General features: G+C 43.0%; 1 pseudogene; it reads left to right on the forward strand.

Annotated features, from left to right (window-relative positions):
• LOC115175202 (ryanodine receptor 3-like) overlaps window positions 1-24248 on the forward strand; it is a 210010-nt pseudogene that overhangs the window by 110334 nt on the left and 75428 nt on the right.

Consider the following 24248-nt stretch of genomic DNA (forward strand, 5'->3'; position numbering starts at 1 on the left):
CTTGTTGGAAAACTGTAGTCTGTAGTGGGTACCCTATGGTGTCCTGTGTGGCTCAGTTGGTAGAGCATGGTGCATGCAACACGCAGGGTTGCAGGTTTGATTCCCACGGGGTACTAATATGATAATGTACACTACCGTTCAAAAGTTTGAAATAGCCTTCATTTCTCAGAACAAGGATCGACTGACGAGTTTCATAAGAAAGTGCTTTGTTTCTGGCCATTTTGAGCCTGTAATCGAACCCACAAATGCTGATGCTCCAGATACTCAACTAGTCTAAAGAAGGCCAGTTTTATTGCTTCTTTAATCAGCACAAAAGTTTTCAACTGTGCTAACATAATTTGCGAAGGTTTTTTTAATGATCAATTAGCCTTTTAAATTGATCAACTTGGATTAGCTAACACAACGTGCCATTGGAACACAGGAGTGATGGTTGCTGATAATGGGCCTCTGTACGCCTATGTAGATATTCCATAAAACAATCTGCCGTTTCCAGCTACAATAGTCATTTACAACATTAACAATGTCTACACTGTATTTCTGATCAATTTGATGTTATTTTAATGGACAAAAAATGAGCTTTTCTTTCAAAAACAAGGAAATTTCTAAGTGACCCCAAACTTTTGAACGGTAGCGTATGTAAGTCGCCCTGGATGTGTCTGCTACAGTGTTAATGTCTCCTTTTCGCTCTAGAAAGATCGGAGGAGGTTCATCCTTCCTTAGCTAACTTTATGTACTGGTTTATACATACAGTGCATTTGCTTTGCATCATGTAATGCATTGCTATTTATTCAGATGTATTTATGTATTCAAGATGTGCTTCACCAGAAATGTTCTCTTCAGGTTTGGATCTCTTAGAGATTGGAGACGCAGAGCTTTAAAAACATCCAGCTAAACATAAAGCAGCAAAGCATTGGGGAAATCAGTCATTGAATTAGCCTGCAAATGAACCTGTTGTTGTTGGAAGACAAGCACAATCACTCAGTGTAAATCATATCGATTGTCGACTTCCAAATTAAGCTTTTTCTCCAATGAGAAGTGCAGTGTAACTGAGTGCTTTGCAAGTAATGGGTATTTTTGCACCCACTGGTGGATTGGAATTAATTGCTTTTGGGTTGTGATTTAAGACTAGTTCCTTTCCAGACTCATACGTTAAACTTTTACCTCTGACCTCTCCCCTCTCCAGGCTTCATCCATTCTAGGACTTGTTTTGCCAAGTCCTAGAATGACCTTATAACTTCTAACCTCTGACCTCTCCCCTCTCCAGGCTTCATTCCAGTGTGTTGTTTTGCCAAGTCCTAGAATGACCTTATAACTTCTAACCTCTGACCTCTCCCCTCTCCAGGCTTCATTCCAGTGTGTTGTCTGGCCCAGTCTGAGATTGGCCGTATGAACCTGGGGAAGGACGCCAGCACCTTTAAGTACTACACCATGTGTGGCCTGCAGGAGGGCTTCGAACCCTTCGCTGTCAACATGAACCGTGAGGTCACCATGTGGTTCAGCAAACGCCTGCCTACCTTCGTCAACATCCCAAAGGACCACAACCACATCGAGGTACCGTTTTAGTATTAAGGGGCCTGGTTACCAGGGGCCTAATGTTGAGCAACATCCACTAAAGGCTGACATCTTAAAGGAAATTGTTCTATTCTTGGTTCTGAGTGCTAATCATTCTCCTCTCCATCTGATTGTACTGGCCCCAGGTGACAAGGATAGATGGGACAGTGGACAATCCGCCGTGTCTGAAGGTGACCCACAAGACATTTGGGACCCAGCAGAGCAACAGTGACATGCTGTACTGCAGACTGAGCATGCCTGTAGAGCTCCACGTTCCTCATGTCAGTCCTGACGAGTCTCAGAAACTCAGGTCAGAAACAATATAGAAACACTGAGGTAGAAACACACATATTGATTTCAACCAAGGCTTTAGATATTCCATTTTTACTATTGGAAGACAATAAACATCAGCCAATCAATATAATAATATTTTATACATTAATTTAATGTGACGCGGAACATGATAAGTTAACGCTGATCTTACCTGCTGATTTTCCTTTTGCAGTCAGCCCCCAAAGGAAGATGGTTATGGCAGCATCACAACATACTATCACTCAGTGAGAGTGTTTTCTGGCCAGGACCCGGCGTCAGTGTGGGTTGGCTGGGTAACCCCTGACTACCATTACCATAGCAAACACTTCAGCCTCAACAAGACACGCACGGTTACCGTAACCCTGGGAGACGAGAGGGGACGAGTCCACGAGAGGCAAGTTCTAGCTTTTTTGCTGACATTTAACTGAAGTGTTGATGTCATTCATTCATTCATTCACATACTCACTCACTCACTCACTCACTGGATCACTCACATAGTCACTCTCTTGATCACTCATGATCATTCACTCTGTCCCTCCCTGTTTTAACTCTCTCCCACCCTGTCTGTCCATTCCAGTGTTCGGAGGAGTAACTGCTACATGGTGTGTGCTGGAGATGTTGTCGGCTCCTCCCACTCCTCATCCCGGTCTAACATCGACCTGGAGATTGGCTGTTTCGTTGACCTAGCAACAGGCTTTCTCTCCTTCACAGCCAATGGCAAGGAGCTGGCCACAACCTACGAGGTAAACCTAATACATTCAATATATACTGTAGATTAAATTACAGAAGGTAGACCTACTGCATTCACCATATAGATTACAGTACAGTAGGTAGACCTACTGCATTCACCATATAGATTACAATACAGAAGGTAGACCTACTGCATTCACCATATAGATTACAATACAGAAGGTAGACCTACTGCATTCACCATATTGATTACAGTACAGCAGGGAGGCCTACTGCATTCACCATTTACAGTACAGTAGGTAGTACTACTGCATTCACCATTTACAGTACAACAGGTAGGTCTACTGCATTCACCATTTACAGTACAGTAGGTAGTACTACTGCATTCACCATTTACAGTACAGCAGGGAGGCCTACTGCATTCACCATTTACAGTACAGTAGGTAGTCATACTGCATTCACCATTTACAGTACAGCAGGAAGTCATACTGCATTCACCATTTACAGTACAGTAGGTAGTACTACTGCATTCACCATTTACAGTACTACGTCAGAGGTCTCTTTTCTTTGTCTCTCTGTCTCTCTCTCCCTCTCTCCCTCTCTCCCTCTCTCTCTCTCTCTCTCTCCCTCTCTCTCTCTCTGTCTCTCTGTCTCTCTGTCTCTCTGTCTGATGGCTGCCTGGCATTGATACACTGTGAGGTACATTGTCTGGCCCCATGTCCAAGTCTCTCCTGCATCCATAATGGCACCCTATTCCCTATATAGTACACTATTTTTGACCCAAATGTCACCCTATTCCCTATATAGTGCACTACTAGTCAGATGTAGTGCACTATAAAGTGAATAGGGTGCCATTTGGGATGCAATCTCTCTGTCTGATGCCTGGCTTTGATACACTATGTGATTGTCTGATAGGCATCAGAGGGGCAGTTTAAAAGACTACTAAATCCATCGGCTGTCTGAATGCAGGCCAAGATGACCCAAACGTCCAGTGATCTTTACCTCGACTCCAAAAGCGAGAGCTGTGCCTGTTTTCTCTTCAATTCAGACCACAAGAGGCAGATGAGTTGTGACGGCTGTGTAGTTACTACATGGTTCCACTTGAGAGGGCATACAGACACAGCAAGCTAGTCTGGAGAGACAGAATTACCATATAGATGAAGTTATACTTAGAATGCTGAGCGTTCCACCTTGAGTATTTAGAGAGGGTTCTAGAACTCAAAGGTGAAAATTCCACAAGCGTCAATCCCTGAAGTATTGTTGGTGAAGTGTTATGGATGCTGAGCAGGTTGCTAGCACGGACATTGAATCATATCAAGTGTATCAAGTGCAACTTCAATTTTCGTAACCATGCCTTTAGAGTTGAGGATGTGTGATTGACTCTAAGCAGGTGGTTGAGTTGCTGTCCTTATGTCCTGTATGTCTAGGTGGTTGAGTTGCTGTTCTTATGCCCTGTATGTCTAGGTGGTTGAGTTGCTGTTCTTATGTCCTGTATGTTTAGGTGGTTGAGTTGCTGTCCTTATGCCCTGTATGTCTAGGTGGTTGAGTTATTGTAATGATTTTGTGTTTATTGTTCTGTGTCTATAAGCTGTTACTGTTCTTAATGATTGTGTGTATATTCTTGTGTCTAGTTGGAGTCCAACAGCAAGCTGTTCCCTGCTGTGTTTGTGCGTCCCACCAACACCAACCTCTTCCAGTTTGAGTTTGTCAAGATCAAGGTTGGTGTCCCCCAGTCTACAACTATATCCAGTCTATAACTATAACCAGTCTACTACTATAACCAGTCTGCTACTATAACCAGTCTACTACTATAACCAGTCTACAACTATAACCAGTCTATAACCAGTCTACAACTATAACCAGTCTATAACCAGTCTACAACTATAACCAGTCTACTACTATAACCAGTCTACTACTATAACCAGTCTACTACTATAACCAGTCTATAACCAGTCTACAACTATAACCAGTCTACTACTATAACCAGTCTACAACTATAACCAGTCTACTACTATAACCAGTCTATAACTATAACCAGTCTACTACTATAACCAGTCTACTACTATAACCAGTCTACTACTATAACCAGTCTGTAACCAGTCTACTACTATAACCAGTCTACAACTATAACCAGTCTATAACCAGTCTACAACTATAACCAGTCTATAACCAGTCTACAACTATAACCAGTCTACTACTATAACCAGTCTACTACTATAACCAGTCTACTACTATAACCAGTCTATAACCAGTCTACTACTATAACCAGTCTACTACTATAACCAGTCTATAACTATAACCAGTCTACTACTATAACCAGTCTACTACTATAACCAGTCTACAACTATAACCAGTCTACTACTATAACCAGTCTATAACTATAACCAGTCTACTACTATAACCAGTCTACTACTATAACCAGTCTACAACTATAACCAGTCTACTACTATAACCAGTCTATAACCAGTCTACTACTATAACCAGTCTACTACTATAACCAGTCTACTACTATAACCAGTCTATAACCAGTCTACAACTATAACCAGTCTACTACTATAACCAGTCTACTACTATAACCAGTCTACTACTATAACCAGTCTACTACTATAACCAGTCTATAACCAGTCTACAACTATAACCAGTCTACTACTATAACCAGTCTACTACTATAACCAGTCTACTACTATAACCAGTCTATAACCAGTCTACTACTATAACCAGTCTACTACTATAACCAGTCTATAACCAGTCTACTACTATAACCAGTCTACTACTATAACCAGTCTACTACTATAACCAGTCTACAACCAGTCTACTACTATAACCAGTCTACAACTATAACCAGTCTACTACTATAACCAGTCTACTACTATAACCAGTCTACAACCAGTCTACTACTATAACCAGTCTACTACTATAACCAGTCTACTACTATAACCAGTCTACTACTATAACCAGTCTACAACCAGTCTACTACTATAACCAGTCTACTACTATAACCAGTCTACAACCAGTCTACAACTATAACCAGTCCACTACTATAACCAGTCTACTACTATAACCAGTCTACTACTATAACCAGTCTACTACTATAACCAGTCTACTACTGGGGGATGTAACTGATGTAAATCTTTCCTATTACTGTTAAAGGTCCAATGCAGCTGTTTTTATCTCAATATCAAATCATTTCTCGGTAACAATTAAGAACCTTACTGTGATTGTGTTCAATTAAAATTGCCAAAAGAAACAAAAATAGCTTCTTAGCAAAGAGCAATTTCTCAAGCAAGAATTTTGCTAGGACTGTCTAGGAATTGTCTGAGTGGGGAGGGGAAAACTTAAAATTAACTGTTTATGACAGAGAGGTTTGGAACTATCTTTCTTATTGGTCTATAAAATAATTTACAGCCAAAACTCCATTCTACAAAAACAGGTTGAAATTCCCAGGCAGTCTTTTCAAACAGCTCTTTCACTAAAATGGCATCATCATTGTTTTCACAGTATTATTCCAACCTCATTGTGTGGAAATATATATAAAACACTGAGAAAAATCACATTTTTGACTGAACTGGGCCTTTAACATGATCTCTCTCTCTCTCACACACACTCTCTCTCTCTCTCTCCCTCCCTCCCTCCCTCCCTCCCTCCCTCCCTCCCTCCCTCCCTCTCCCCAGGACGCCATGCCCCTGTCGTCAGCCATCTTTAAGAGTGAGCAGCGTAACCCTGTGCCCCAGTGTCCACCACGTCTGGACGTTCAGACCATTGTAGCGGTGCTGTGGAGCCGTATGCCCAACACCTTCCTCACCGTGGAGACCGCCAGGGTCTCAGAGAGACACGGCTGGGTGGTGCAGTGTCTGGAGCCACTGCAGATGATGGCTGTTCATATACCTGAGGAAAACAGGTGGCTGATGCGCTCACTCTATCTGAAATCAATACCCAGCCTCTTCGCCTAGGCCCTATAGTAGACCTGCTACCTCATCAGTGGTTCAGTAGGCATACTACATTATCAATAATAATCATCATCATAATCAATGTTTCAGTAGACCTACCACCTCTGATCAATGTTTTCAGTTTCACACTTCTCATGGATTTGAAAGGATTATATGGAGTAATAATATCTTGCTCATGTATTCATCTGCTGGGCTAGGTAGAGTTTACAAAAAAATACAACATCTTAAACCCATGTATTGCTTAGCAACACTGTGTCTTTGCTATCCTTTCTCTCTCTCTCTCTCTCCCTCCTCCCCCCTCTTCCTCCCTTCTCCATCCCTCCCCTTCCACTCCCCTCAGGTGTCTGGACATCCTGGAGCTGTCGGAGGTAGAGAGTCTGAGGAAGTTCCACTACCACACCCTGAAGCTCTACTGTGCCCTCTGCGCATTGGGCAACACCCGCGTGGCGCACGCCCTCTGCTCCCACCTCGACCAATCGCAGCTGCTTTACACCATCGACAACCAATACCTGTCCGGCATGCTGAGAGAGGGCTTCTATAATGTTCTTATGAGGTGGGTGATGAGTTCATTGGTTGGTGGATGAGTGGTCTTTATAATGAACAGGGTGTTTACGCACTTGGAAAAGAAGTGTCTTATTGAATTCTATTATTATGCTGATAATTGATTGGTTGATTGATTGGTTGATTGACTAACTGTTTAATTGATTGATAGATGGATTGATATATTGATTGATTGGTTGGTTGGTTGATATATTGATTGATTGATTGGTTGGTTGATATATTGATATATTGATTGATTGATTGGTTGATATATTGATTGATTGATTGATTGGTTGATTGGTTGGTTGATTGGTTGATATATTGATTGATTAATTGGTTGGTTGATATATTGATTGATTGATTGGTTGATTGATTGGTTGATTGATTGATTGATTGGTTGATTGAGTGATTGATTGATGTACCTACCACCAGTATCCACCTGGAGACAGCGAAGGAGGCACGTCTGATGATGAACAACGAGTTTATTATCCCCGTGACCGATGAGACACGCTCCATCAAGCTGTTCCCTGACGAGTCCAAGAGACACTCTCTACCCGGGGTAGACCTCAGCACCTCTCTGAAACCACGCCTCAACTTCTCCCCTCTCTCCTTCATCACCACCAAGAAACAGCAGCACCTCTACAGGTCAGGGTTTTACTACTTGAACTTTTTTATCAAGCTGTAAAGCTTTTAGACTTCGGTTGAGATACTATTTGAAATAATTTCAAATGCTTCATCTGGCCTTGATTGAGCTTGCCTGGTTTAATGGACCAATAAAATAGTCACAAAATTGTAAACCCCGGTCATCTGGCACTTTAGACAGGCTAGAGCAAACCCTCAAAGTCAGTTAAAGATTTCAAATAGTTGGTTAAAGATTTCAAATAGTCGGTTAAAAAATGTTAAATAGTCGGTTAAGGATTTTAAATAGTCGGTTAAAGATTTCAAATAGTCGGTTAAAGATTTCAAATAGTCGGTTAAAAATGTCAAATCTTTGAACCCAGCTCTGCTACAGGTCTAGTTTTTTACTACTTTAACTTTAAATGTTTATAGTACTTTTTATTATGTTAAACTTATAACTTCTTGGCTATGACAAATGCACTATAAAATCCATTATTATTATAATGATTCTTCCAGCCCCCAGATCCCCCTGGGCATCCTGAAGGAGAAGGCCATCAGTATGCTGACTGAGGCGGTGCAGGGAGGAGGCAGTCACATCAGGGACCCAGTAGGAGGCAGTGTGGAGTACCAGTTTGTCCCCATCCTCAAGCTGATTGGGACCCTGCTGATCATGGGGGTACTCACCAGCGAGGAGGTGAGGTATAGTCCTGTCTGTGAAGATCAGTTGTTATGATGGGTGAGCGTGGCGCTAGCAAAGCCAGGGTTGTATTCATTAGGAACGAAACGAAAGCAAACGGACTGGAACAGTTCTGCTTCAGTATGCACTGTGCACTAATGAATACAACCCAGGGTTGTGGGTTTAATTCCTGCTGGGTTGACATGTACAAAAAATGTATGTACTGCATGTACTGTAAGTGGCTTTGGATAAATATAGTGTGTGCTAAATGGCATATACAGGTAACTACCAAAGTAAAGGAAACACCAACATAAAGTGTCTTAATAGGGTGTTGGACCACCATGAGCCAGAACAGCTTTAATGCACCTTGGAATAGATTCTACAAGTGTCTGGAACTCTATTGGAGGGATGCGACACCATTCTTCCATAAGAAATTCCAATTGTTTTGTTGGTGGTGGTGGAAAATGCTGTCTCAGGCGCCGCTCCAGAATCTCCCATAAGTGTTCAATTGGGTTGAGATCTGGTGACTGAGACGGCCATGGCATATGGCTTACATCGTTTTCATTCTCATCAAACTCGTCATTGGCCACTCGTGCCCTGTTGATAGGGGCATTGTCATCCTATGGGGGCATATCTATGGCAGCCAAAATAATGGCCTGCCCAGCATTTTATACTTGACCCTAAGCATGATGGGATGTTAATTCCTTAATTAACTCAGGACTCACACCTGTGTGGAAGCACCTACTTTCAATATACTTTGTATCCCTCATTTACTCAAGTGCTTCCATTATTTTGACAGTTACCTGTATTTGCATTAAATATGTGACATGTTTTTTTTCATGTACTAGGTGAGGCTGATCCTGCTCCTCATCGATCCCAATGTGTTCGGGGAGCCAGAAGATGAGGAGGCGAAGGTGGAGGAGGTGGAGGCAGCAGCAGGAGGAGGAGAGAAGGAGGAAGTGAGCAGCAACGAGGTGAAGGCTGTGGAGGCTGGTGAGGAGGAGACCAAGGAGGTCAAAATGTCTGTGAAGGGACTGCTGGAGAAGACACTGCCTGAGTCTGTCAAACGACAGGTAGGAGAGAGAGCCCATCCCCGCACACACACACACACACACACACTCAGAGTCTCACACACTGGCAGAGTTGTTGAAGCACCAGGTGTTCAGTCCCAGCTAAATGGACTGTTGATTGATGCCAACGAGTAAATTGGCTGGCTACTCAATCAAATTAAATATACCAGCAAAACCATAATCAGCAAAAACATCAAATGTTTGTGATCAGATTAAACAACTTGTTTAACACTAAAACATAATTGGTACATCACATGTAACACAGGTATGTATGTACTAACTATAGATGGACTGTATATGCAATACTGACTGAAATACCCCTCTCTACTAGGTAGTACTAACTTAATCTCTGTTTGTTGGAATTAAAGAGCAATTCACAACTCAATTCAGAATTGAGCCCAACCCTGTTGTGTACTGTACTGTCCATGATCCAACATGATCTAACTCTCTACTAGATGTGTGAGCTGCTTCACTACTTCTGCGACTGTGAGCTGAAGCAACGCATCGAGGCCATCGTGTCCTTCTCAGACAGCTTCGTGTCCAAGCTGCAGTACAACCAGAAGTTCCGGTATAACCAGCTGATGCTGGCCCTCAACATGTCTGCTGCCGTCACCGCCAAGAAGACCAAGGAGTTCAGATCCCCTCCTCAGGAGCAGGTACTGTTTTAGTCGTTGTTGGTTTGTTTTTTTTCTGGGCAGAAAACTTATCGACATTTAACAACAGTGGTGTTAAGAAGAAGCGTTTGTTCTGTTTTGTTTTTCCGTCATTCTCCATGTTTTGCAGACTAGTATCAGAATCAGAATTATCTAGTATCAGAATCAGAATTATCTAGTATCAGAATCAGAATTATCTAGTATCAGAATCAGAATTATCTAGTATCAGAATCAGAATTATCTAGTATCAGAATCAGAATTATCTAGTATCAGAATCAGAATTATCTAGTATCAGAATCAGAATTATCTAGTATCAGAATCAGAATTATCTAGTATCAGAATCAGAATTATCTAGTATCAGAATCAGAATTATCTAGTATCAGAATCAGAATTATCTAGTATCAGAATCAGAATTATCTAGTATCAGAATCAGAATTATCTAGTATCAGAATCAGAATTATCTAGTATCAGAATCAGAATTATCTAGTATCAGAATCAGAATTATCTAGTATCAGAATCAGAAAAAATTACTTACATCCAACAATCTTGATAAAAATGTGAAAAAAGCCATAAAATAAAGTAACCGGAAGTAAAACCTTCTTTTAAAGCATTTCTGTAATGAAAGAGCTACTGTCACGTCGGACTTCGACTGGCTGATAGGTGAAATCAAGTGCAGGAGACAGAGGTGCTGGAGATGAGTGTCTTTTAATAATTCTACTCACACGCACGCCGAAAAGCACAGGGCGCTATACAAAGTACCAGTAATTAGTGAACTGCGCCCGTACAGCACAAAATATAATTCCCAAGGTAAGGAGCGCAGCCCGGTAAATCTTACTACAAAAAACAAACTGTCGATCTCACAACGTGGACAATAAACAATCCCGCACAAAATCCCAACTGAAAACACACATTAAATAAGTCCCCACTAATGACATACACAAAACAGGTGCGGAACAGACAGACAAAACTAAACGACACAGAAACAACGATCGGTGGCAGCTAATAGGCCGGCGACGACGACCGCCGAGCGCCGCCCGACCGAGGAGGGGCGCCACTTTCGTTGGATCCTGTGACAGCTACAATTAAAAGTTCAAGCACATCAAGAACCCCCAAAATACCAAATGGCAGGTCCCCGTTTGACCAGTCTATGGACCCTTCTAAAGGCTTCAATCATGAGACAGACATATCCTACTGGGCACAGACGTCAATTCAACGTCTATTCCATGTTGGTTCAACATAATTTCATTGAAATGATGAAGAAACAACGTTGATTCAACGTTTTCAGAATAACATATGTTGGACTAATCTGTCTCAAACAGACCATCCTCTTACAGTTAACCCTAAAACATAACCCAGCCTCTTACAGTTAACCCATCAACCATAAACCAGCCTCTTACAGTTAACCCTAACCCCAACCCAGCCTCTTACAGTTAACCCATCAACCATAAACCAGCCTCTTACAGTTAACCCTAACCCCAACCCAGCCTCTTACAGTTAACCCTAAACCATAACCCAGCCTCTGATAGTTAACCCTAACCCAGCCTCTGATAGTTAACCCTAACCCAGCCTCTGATAGTTAACCCCAACCCAGCCTCTGATAGTTAACCCTAACCCAGCCTCTGATAGTTAACCCTAACCCAGCCTCTGATAGTTAACCCCAACCCAGGCTCTGATAGTTAACCCCAACCCAGCCTCTGATAGTTAACCCTAACCCAGCCTCTGATAGTTAACTCCAACCCAGCCTCTGATAGTTAACCCCAACCCAGCCTCTGATAGTTAACCCTAACCCAGCCTCTGATAGTTAACCCTAACCCAGCCTCTGATAGTTAACCCCAACCCAGCCTCTGATAGTTAACCCCAACCCAGCCTCTGATAGTTAACCCCAACCCAGCCTCTGATAGTTAACCCCAACCCAGCCTCTGATAGTTAACCCCAACCCATCCTCTGATAGTTAACCCTAACCCAGCCTCTGATAGTTAACCCCAACCCAGCCTCTGATAGTTGTCCCTGGTGGCAGCCATTCTGATTTTAGGTTCCTTCAGCATGAGTGTTGAGTCTTACTGTAAATGCTCTGACGGCGCATCAGATCTAGGATCAGATTACCTTTACCCTAATCCTATTCTTAACCATTGCAGAAATATCTAACTGTCCCTGTGTCAGTGGTTTTGACTAACTTGTAAATACTGCTCAGCAGTTAAAGATGGCGGCAATTAGAAGTTGCAAATGGAATGCACTAGCACATCTGAGGGTTGCTTTAGCTAGCAGGTGGAACATGTTCAAATGGCTTTCAAAAGTAAGAAGCACACCGCACTTTCAAAGTATCCCTTTTATACTTTTACTTGTGTAGAACAACGGGTGACGCACAGAGGTAGTCAGACTCACAGATACTTAGAACCAGTGTTTTTGATCTATTAAATGTAACTGTCTCTCTGTCCTCGCTGTGCCTGAGAGCTGAGTAGAGGAACATAACTCAGCATAGAGAGAGAGAAAGAGAGATAGAGAACACCTCACACACACCAACACGCTCATGAGCACACACCAGCCACACACACACCATACACACACCATACACACACCATACACACACCACCCACACACACCATACACACACCACCCACCCACACACCATACACACACCACACACACACACCAACCATACACACACCACACGCACACACTACACACACCACACACACACAAACACACACACCACACACACACCACACCACACACCAATCAACGCACACCAACACGCTCTCAGAGTCTCACTTCAGAATCCGAATTCATTCTGAATGGTTAAGGCAGTGCTTCTCAATTATTTTCTGTTACGCCCCCCCTAGGAAGAAGTAAACATTTCGCGCCCCCCCCAACTCTCCGCCGCGACTGTAAATAGTATCATTTGTCTATAAAATTGTTATAAGTACACCTCTGCATAACATTGTATCCTTATTAACATTAAAGAAAAAGAAAAAAGAAAGAAATATAGATCAACTTACAACAAAGAATAACTTTATTAACGTTGTTTTTTTTAGTTTGTAACAGAAAAGACTTCAAGTGCATCAATTTGCCTGAAATTAAAAAAAAAAAATAAACCCTTATTTAAACTGTAAACATTTTTTGACCATTTGATACTGAAAAATTAAATTAAATATAATCAATAAATAATAATAAATTCAAATTGATCAGCAACATTAACTCAGGAGCACAATATATGAAACATTTTGACCTATAAAACAAAAATGAATAAAACAATTTGTGCTGATTTTTTTAAAATCAAAATGAGGAAGTCAGGATTAATGGCTACAATGAGCACGTTTTGCAGAGCACAGCTTTTCGAAGCGGGGTTTGAAGCATGATACTGCAACTCTCAGCTCCTGCTCAATGTTTAGCTGGGACCTGTACTTGGTCTTCAGTGCAGCAACAGCAGAGAAGCCAGTCTCACAAAGATAAGATGTTGCAAAAGGAAGAAGAATGCCCATGGCCCTCTGCCCTAAAGAGTGGATACTGCCTCTCTACACTCAGCCAGAATTCACTCAGTGTCTGTGATGTGAACCTCAGTCTCAATGTGGAGTCAGACGTCATATCAATGAACTGGTCCTCCTCTGCAGAGCTGAAACCAGTTGGAGCTGGTGCATTGAAAGGATCTCTCACCCAGTCATATTGGGAACTGTTTTCAGGGAAGTACTTTTTAAAGAATCCCATCAGTGATGAAATATGCTCCTTAATATATGGAATCACTGAGGTGGCATCATAGTCAGTAGTGTCAACAAATTCATGCAGGTTCTCGAATGAATCAGTATTTCCTTCATCAAGTCGCCTGCCCCACATTGCAAGCTTTCGAGTGAAAGAGCTGATCTTGTCCGTGACCTGAGGGAGGTGTTTATCTTTCCCTTGAAGCTGTAGATTTAGTTCATTTAGCTTTCCAAATATGTCACTCAGGTAGGCCAGTTTTGCCAGGAAGTTCTCATCACTAAATTTTTCTGTGATGTCATACTTGTGCTCCTGCTCCAAAAACATTCTTATCTGCTCTCTGAGCTCAAAAACTCGGGACAAGACTTTTCCTCGTGACAGCCACCTTGCTTCACTGTGAAACAGCACAGCTTGATGTTCAGCTCCCATCTCCTCACAGATAGCAGAGAAGACTCTTGTTTTTAGTGGTCTGGTCTTTATAAAATTGACTACACCTACAATGTCAGTCATAACCTCACTTAATTCAGAGGAAAGGTGCCTTGATGCCAGTGCTTCTCTGTGTATAACACAGTGTGTCCACTCAGCATTAGGTGAGGCCTTCTTGATGAGTGCCCAAAGTCCTTTTCTCATCCCTGCCATGGTCTGTGCACCATCACTGCAAACACCAATGCAGTTCTCCCACTTTAGCCCATTCTCAGTCAGGAAGCAGTCCAGCATTTTGAATAGCTCTTCAGCTGTGGCTCTGTCTCTGACATATTTACAAAAAAGTAGATCCTCACACAGGGAGTTTGTCATATCAAAACGTACATAAGCGATAAACAAACAGTCTTTGTTGCTGTCAGTTGCTTCATCGAACTGTAAGGCAAAACGTTTGTCTTTGAGTTTATCTACCAGCTGTTCTTTAATATCGTTAGCAATGTCATTTATACGTCTGGCGACAGTGTCATTGGACAGAGGGATAGTTTTTATTTTTGCAGCACTTGCGTCATCCAGCATGACAGAGACCATGTCTAATGCTGCAGGCAGTATCAGCTCCTCTGCTATGGAGTGGGGTTTTTTGCACTGAGCAATTTGGTACGCCACCTTATATGATGCTAACAGTGCTCGCTGGTTTACTGAAGTAGCATTCACAAAGCGGGACGATTGTTGACAATATTCGGCACGTTTTCGCTGAAAAAACTCAAGCGGCTTATCAGCGTGATTGGGGTGTAATGTCTTTAAGTGACGCCTTAATTTATTTGGCTTCATGCTGTCCGCTGCCAACATTTTTAGACACAGTAAACATACCGGTCTTTCCTCGTCTCCCACCGTAGTCCCAGTGAAGCCAAGCGCTACATACGCTTCGTCATATTTCCTCGTCTCCCACCGTAGTCACAGTGAAGCCAAGCGCTACATACGCTTCGTCATATTTCCTCGTCTCCCACCGTAGTCACAGTGAAGCCAAGCGCTACATACGCTTCGTCATATTTCCTCGTCTCCCACCGTAGTCACAGTGAAGCCAAGCGCTACATACGCTTCGTCATATTTCCTCGTCTCCCACCGTAGTCACAGTGAAGCCAAGCGCTACATATGCTTCGTCATATTTCCTCGTTTTAGCTTTCGGGAGACTTGCGTTTGTCTCATTATCGCCGTCTCTCTCCGCCTTTCTTTTCATCCCTGTTAAATATGTTTCCATGGTGTCTCTTAAGGGTTTGTAATCTGCACTTCATATCTCCTGCTCTGTGCTGTGTGCTCTTGTTCGGTTAAAAAAAAAACTACTACGCGGCAAAAAAAAAGCGTGTTCCCCGGGGTCACGCGCCCCCCCTGGCATCGCTCCGAGCCCCCCCAGGGGGGCGCGCCCCACTATTTGAGAAGGACTGGGTTAAAGTTTGAGATTGGGTTATGAATGGTTAAGGTAAGGGTTAAGGTTTGAGGTAGGGTTATGAATGGTTAAGGTAAGGGTTAAGGTTTGAGATTGGGTTATGAATGGTTAAGGTAAGGGTTAAGGTTTGAGATAGGGTTATGAATGGTTAAGGTTAGGGTTAAGGTTTGAGATAGGGTTATGAATGGTTAAGGTTAGGGTTAAGGTTTGAGATTGGGTTATGAATGGTTAAGGTAAGGGTTAAGGTTTGAGATTGGGTTATGAATGGTTAAGGTTAGGGTTAAGGTTTGAGATTGGGTTATGAATGGTTAAGGTAAGGGTTAAGGTTTGAGATTGGGTTATGAATGGTTAAGGTAAGGGTTAAGGTTTGAGATTGGGTTATGAATGGTTAAGGTAAGGGTTAAGGTTTGAGATTGGGTTATGAATGGTTAAGGTTAGGGTTAAGGTTTGAGGTAGGGTTATGAATGGTTAAGGTAAGGGTTAAGGTTTGAGGTAGGGTTATGAATGGTTAAGGTAAGGGTTAAGGTTTGAGATTGGGTTATGAATGGTTAAGGTAAGGGTTAAGGTTTGAGATTGGGTTATGAATGGTTAAGGTAAGGGTTAAGGTTTGAGGTAGGGTTATGAATGGTTAAGGTAAGGGTTAAGGTTTGAGGTTGGGTTTTTAAACAAGTGCCTAGCAAAGGGGTTGAACCCTTGAAGCCTCGCTGACACTGGGTTTTCCTACATGTCTGACACAGACAATACTCACATCACTACTCACATCACTACTCACATCACTACTCACATCACTACTCACATCACTACTCACATCACTACTCACATCACTACTCACATCACTACTCACATCACTACTCACATCACTAATCACATCACTACTCACATCACATCACTAATCACATCACTACTCACATCACTACTCACATCACTACTCACATCACTATTCACATCACTACTCACATCACTAATCACATCACTAATCACATCACTACTCACATCACTAATCACATCACTACTCACATCACATCACTAATCACATCACTACTCACATCACTACTCACATCACTAATCACATCACTACTCACATCACTACTCACATCACTAATCACATCACTACTCACATCACTACTCACATCACTACTCACATCACTAATCACATCACTAATCACATCACTACTCACATCACATCACTAATCACATCACTACTCACATCACTACTCACATCACTACTCACATCACTATTCACATCACTACTCACATCACTAATCACATCACTAATCACATCACTACTCACATCACTAATCACATCACTACTCACATCACATCACTAATCACATCACTACTCACATCACATCACATCACTAATCACATCACTACTCACATCACTACTCACATCACTACTCACATCACATCACTACTCACATCACATCACTAATCACATCACTACTCACATCACTACTCACATCACTAATCACATCACTACTCACATCACTAATCACATCACTACTCACATCACTAATCACATCACTACTCACATCACATCACTACTCACATCACATCACTACTCACATCACATCACTAATCACATCACTAATCACATCACTACTCACATCACTACTCACATCACTAATCACATCACTAATCACATCACATCACTAATCACATCACTACTCACATCACATCACTAATCACATCACATCACTAATCACATCACTACTCACATCACATCACTAATCACATCACTACTCACATCACATCACTAATCACATCACTACTCACATCACTACTCACATCACTACTCACATCACTACTCACATCACTACTCACATCACTACTCACATCACATCACTAATCACATCACTACTCACATCACATCACTACTCACATCACATCACTAATCACATCACTAATCACATCACTACTCACATCACTACTCACATCACTAATCACATCACTAATCACATCACTACTCACATCATATCACTACTCACATCACTACTCACATCACTAATCACATCACTAATCACATCATATCACTAATCACATCACTAATCACATCACTACACACATCACCACATCACTACTCACATCACTACTCACATCACTAATCACATCACCACATTACTACTCACATCACTACTCACATCACATCACATCACATCACTAATCACATCACTACTCACATCACCACATCACTACTCACATCACTAATCACATCACATCACATCACATCACTAATCACATCACTACTCATATCACTACTCACATCACTACTCACATCACTAATCACATCACTAATCACATCACTACACACATCACCACATTACTACTCACATCACATCACATCACTAATCACATTACTAATCACATCACATCACATCACTAATCACATCACTACTCACATCACTAATCACATCACTAATCACATCACTAATCACATCACTAATCACATCACTACTCACATCACATCACTAATCACATCACTAATCACATCACATCACATCACTAATCACATTACTACTCACATCACATCACATCACTAATCACATCACTAATCACATCACTACTCACATCACTACTCACATCACTACTCACATCACTAATCACATCACTACTCACATCACTAATCACATCACTAATCACATCACTAATCACATCACTACACACATCACTACTCACATCACTAATCACATCACTACTCACATCACTAATCACATCACATCACTAATCACATTACTACTCACATCACATCACATCACTAATCACATCACTACTCACATCACTAATCACATTACTACTCACATCACATCACATCACTAATCACATCACTAATCACATCACTAATCACATCACTAATCACATCACTAATCACATCACTACACACATCACTACTCACATCACTAATCACATCACTACTCACATCACTAATCACATCACATCACTAATCACATCACTAATCACATCACATCACTAATCACATCACTAATCACATTACTAATCACATCACATCACTAATCACATCACTAATCACATCACTACTCACATCACTACTCACATCACTACTCATATCACTACTCACATCACATCACTAATCACATCACTACTCACATCACTACTCATATCACTAATCACATCACTACTCACATCACTACTCATATCACTACTCACATCACTAATCACATCACTAATCACATCACTAATCACATCACTACTCAAATCACATCACTACTCACATCACATCACTAATCACATCACTAATCACATCACTACTCACATCACTAATCACATCACTACTCACATCACATCACTAATCACATCACTACTCACATCACTAATCACATCACTAATCACATCACTACTCACATCACTAATCACATCACTACTCACATCACATCACTAATCACATTACTACTCACATCACTAATCACATTACTAATCACATCACTAATCACATCACTAATCACATCACTAATCACATTACTACTCACATCACATCACTAATCACATCACTAATCACATCACTACTCACATCACTAATCACATTACTAATCACATCACTACTCACATCACATCACTAATCACATCACTAATCACATCACATCACTAATCACATCACTAATCACATCACTAATCACATCACTAATCACATCACATCACTACTCACATCACATCACTAATCACATCACTAATCACATCACATCACTAATCACATCACTAATCACATCACTAATCACTAATCACATCACTACTCACATAACATCACTAATCACATCACTACTCACATCACATCACTAATCACATCACTACTCACATCACTAATCACATCACTAATCACATCACTAATCACATCACTAATCACATCACTAATCACATCACTTCTCACATCACATCACTACTCACATCACATCACTACTCACATCACTAATCACATCACTAATCACATCACTAATCACATCACTAATCACATCACTAATCACAAAGACCTCTATTTCTCACCATATTTTATTAAGAAGCAGCAGTGCCAAAAATAAAATCAAAACATTGTCCCACATCCGGCAGGATGGGGCTCAATTGAATTTATAGTGAATGTCTTTTATAGCTAGCATGTGCCTCTCCACGTATAGCTAGCTGCCCGTCTGTGTAGCAGGCGTTTGGTCCAAAGGCCATATTACCGTAGGGTGCCTCCTGGTAAATGACTTTCCTCACCGTAGGATGGGAATATATCCCCTTGTAGTATGCTCTGTAAATGATGTCCGCAAGCTAGAGGTGGGAAAACCATCCATACCGTTCTCCTCTTCATGGATCAAACAGATGTGATGTCATAGAGAATCTCCGGGCCAGTCGGACTCACAGTAATGATGCTGTGCTGTAGGGAATATATCTTTCTTTCTCTCTCTCTCTCCTTTTTCTCTCTATCATTAACACACCTCCCTCCCTCCATATAGATCAACATCCTGTTAAACTTTGCTGCTGGGGAGGACTGTCCCTGTCCTGAAGAGATTCAGGAAGACCTCTACAGCTTCCATGATGAGCTGAGACTGCACTGTGGTACGATGTCCACGCAGACACACACACACTGACAGTTAAAAGACAAATCCTGTCTTGAAATGCAGGAGCGTACAGTAACTCACAGATCTTCCATTGATGTTAAATCAATACATCATTTCAGTTATTAAATCAAAAGTTCATCCCAAATGTACAATGTTTCCTACATGACATGATGACTCTTGACAGGTTGCCTCCCACTGGGCACACACTGGTTCAACTCAATGTTGTTTCCACGTCATTTCAATTAAATTACGTGGATTTACGTGTATTGATCAATAGGTTCACAGTTCAATATTGATTGTATACGTTTAAATGTAAATATAAACTCTTAAGTCTACCTAAGAGTACAACCTCTATGTCACAATGTGATGGAGACACCAGAGTTCAAAAATGATCCTCCCAGTCCTGCCCTTCATATTTCTCCCCGTCTCGGTCCCTGCAGGCATCCCCGTGGAGGAAGAGGAGGAGGAGGAAGACACGTCTATAAAGGGTCGTCTGCTAGCCATGCTCTATAAGATCAAGGGGCCGCCCAAGAAACTAGAGGAGGAACCTACAGAGCAGGAACAGGCTGCTCCCAGTAAGCTGCTGCCAGGGTTGACGTTAATGCAGTTTTCAGTTCAGTCAGTTCAGGCTGCTCCCAGTAAGCTGCTGCCAGGGTTGACATTAATGCAGTTTTCAGTTCAGGCTGCTCCCAGTAAGCTGCTGCCAGGGTTGACGTTAATGCAGTTTTCAGTTCAGTCAGTTCAGGCTGCTCCCAGTAAGCTGCTGCCAGATTTGACGTTAATGCAGTTTTCAGTTCAGTCAGTTCAGGCTGCTCCCAGTAAGCTACTAACAGGGTTGACGTTAATGCAGTTTTCAGTTCAGTCAGTTCAGGCTGCTCCCAGTAAGCTGCTGCCAGGGTTGACGTTAATGCAGTTTTCAGTTCAGTCAGTTCAGGCTGCTCCCAGTAAGCTGCTGCCAGGGTTGACGTTAATGCAGTTTTCAGTTCAGTCAGTTCAGGCTGCTCCCAGTAAGCTACTAACAGGGTTGCCGTTAATGCAGTTTTCAGTTCAGTCAGTTCAGGCTGCTCCCAGTAAGCTACTAACAGGGTTGACGTTAATGCAGTTTTCAGTTCAGTCAGTTCAGGCTGCTCCCAGTAAGCTACTAACAGGGTTGACGTTAATGCAGTTTTCAGTTCAGTCAGTTCAGGCTGCTCCCAGTAAGCTACTAACAGGGTTGACGTTAATGCAGTTTTCAGTTCAGTCAGTTCAGGCTGCTCCCAGGAAGAGACTGTCTAGGAATAGGCATGTTTCCTACTTGTCATTGCCCTTCAGAAGTGTTCATTAAAGGGTAGGAAAAGAAGGAACATCTCTTTCTATCTATCTCTCTGTCTGAAGATGATACATTAAAATTCATTTACGTGATATACGTTCATCAGACAGACATTAAAACACCCTTTTCACTTTTACCTGATCGTCTGGCAGGACAGAGTTGAATTGTAATGGTGGGCGCTAAAGGTTCACACTGCAATACTGAAGAGTTACCTACGTATAGTCATGATGACATCCCTGTCGGTTTTAAGTGTTAAACCTCATATTAACCTCACTGATGGAAGCCGATATTCTTATTCTGTAACACATCAAATCAAACTTTATTAGTCACATTCGCCGAATACAACTTGTAGAACTTACCGTGAAATGCTGAATACAAAATGTGTAGACCTTAACGTGAAATGCTTACTTACAAGCCCTTAACCAACAATGCAGTTCAAGAGACATCTGTAACTTGTATGGTTCCTCCACAACACTACAAAGGTCTACAACAAAACCCCAGTCTGTTCTCTGCAGCTCACTTAACACAACTCCACAGCACCACTCCAGAAGTTTACACCGAAGGAAACTTCCTCTCTCTGTTATTTAGCTGAACACAAAACCCTCGTTAGAAGTCAGGCAGCAAAGTGTTTTTGGACAGCCTCAGCCTCACTTCACTGTGTGTGTGTGTGTGTGTGTGTGTGTGTGTGTGTGTGTGTGTGTGTGTGAGCTCTGTGACCCCCGGGGTAGGGTTCTGGCTCACACACACACACACACACACACACACACACACACACACACACACACACACACACATATATATATTGATATATATATACTTTTATTTTTACAGAAATGTAAATGGTACCTAGCTGCACCTACTGATGGTTTACTTGGAAGAGATTGTTCAGTTTTTCTCCCCAGTAAACCACTTTATGAGTATCAGAGGTTTGAAGGACAATCAGAAGTTAGATGTTGTTCACCAACGTTCCAATATCTGTTGAGGGAGACTTCTAATGGGGAGGTACTTAACATTGGCGTCTAGTCCAGCATCATTGACTTAATTAGATAAACGTTTAGGGGAAGTTTTATAGAGTTTATTGAGAAAAAGAGGGGAAAGGGAAAGTTTCACATGAGGATGAAGGGGGATTTCAGGGTGTTTAGGAAGTCTATATTAGGAGAGAGGAAGGTAGGAAAGGGGAGAGGAGAGGTGGGGAGAGGAGAGGTGGGGAGAGGAGAGGTGGGGAGAGGGGTTTTGGGATCGAAGAGGTGGGAAGAGGAGAGGTGGGGAAGAGGAGAGGTGAGGAGAGGAGAGGGATGAGGAGATGTGAGGAGAGGTAGGGAGAGGTGGGGATAGGAGAGGTGGGGAAGAGGAGAGGGGTGAGGAGATGGGAGAAGTGGGGAGAGGTAGGGAGAGGTGAGGTAGGGAAGAGGAGAGGTGGGGAGAGGAGAGGTGTGAGGAGAGGTAGGGAGAGGTGAGGTGGGGAAGAGGAGAGGTGGGGAGAGGAGAGGGGTGAGGAGTTGGGAGAAGTGGGGAGATGAGAGGTAGGGGGAGGTGGGGAGAGGAGAGGTAGGGGAGGTGGGGAGAGGAGAGGTGGGGAGAGGAGAGGTAGGGGAGGTGGGGAGAGGAGAGGTAGGGAAGGTGGGGAGAGGAGAGGTAGGGGAGGTGGGGAGAGGAGAGGTGGGGAGAGGAGAGGTAGGGGAGGTGGGGAGAGGAGAGGTGGGGAGAGGAGAGGTAGGGAAGGTGGGGAGAGGAGAGGTAGGGGAGGTGGGGAGAGGAGAGATGGGGAGAGGAGAGGTAGGGGAGGTGGGGAGAGGAGAGGTAGGGGAGGTGGGGAGAGGAGAGGTGGGGAGAGGGGTGAGGAGATGGGAGAAGTGGGGAGAGGAGAGGTAGGGGAGGTGGGGAGAGGAGAGGTAGGGGAGGTGGGGAGAGGAGAGGTAGGGGAGGTGGGGAGAGGAGAGGTAGGGGAGGTGGGGAGAGGAGAGGTAGGGGAGGTGGGGAGAGGAGAGGAGAGGTAGGGGAGGTGGGGAGAGGAGAGGTAGGGGAGGTGGGGAGAGGAGAGGTAGGGAAGGTGGGGAGAGGAGAGGTAGGGGGAGGTGGGGAGAGGAGAGGTGGGGAGAGGGGTGAGGAGATGGGAGGTGGGGAGAGGAGAGGTAGGGGGAGGTGGGGAGAGGAGAGATGGGGAGAGGAGAGGTAAGGGGAGGTGGGGAGAGGAGAGGTAGGGGGAGGTGGGAGAGGAGAGATGGGGAGAGGAGAGGTAGGGGGAGGTGGGGAGAGGAGAGGTGGGGAGAGGAGAGGTAGGGGGAGGGTGGGGAGAGGAGAGGTGGGGAGAGGAGAGGTACAGAGTCAATGTGCAGGCTATGTACAGGGGGTATAGGTACAGAGTCAATGTGCAGGCTATATACAGGGGGTATAGGTACAGAGTCAATGTGCAGGCTATATACAGGGGGTATAGGTACAGAGTCAATGTGGAGGCTATATACAGGGGGTATAGGTACAGAGTCAATGTGCAGGCTATATACAGGGGGTACCGGTACAGAGTCAATGTGGAGACTATATACAGGGGGTATAGGTACAGAGTCAATGTGGAGGCTATATACAGGGGGTATAGGTACAGAGTCAATGTGGAGGCTATATACAGGGGGTATAGGTACAGAGTCAATGTGCAGGCTATATACAGGGGGTATAGGTACAGAGTCAATGTGCAGGCTATATACAGGGGGTACCGGTACAGAGTCAATGTGCAGGCTATATACAGGGGGTATAGGTACAGAGTCAATGTGCAGGCTATATACAGGGGTATAG

Source organism: Salmo trutta, chromosome 35, assembly GCF_901001165.1.
Source record: "Salmo trutta chromosome 35, fSalTru1.1, whole genome shotgun sequence".
NCBI lineage: Eukaryota > Metazoa > Chordata > Actinopteri > Salmoniformes > Salmonidae > Salmo > Salmo trutta.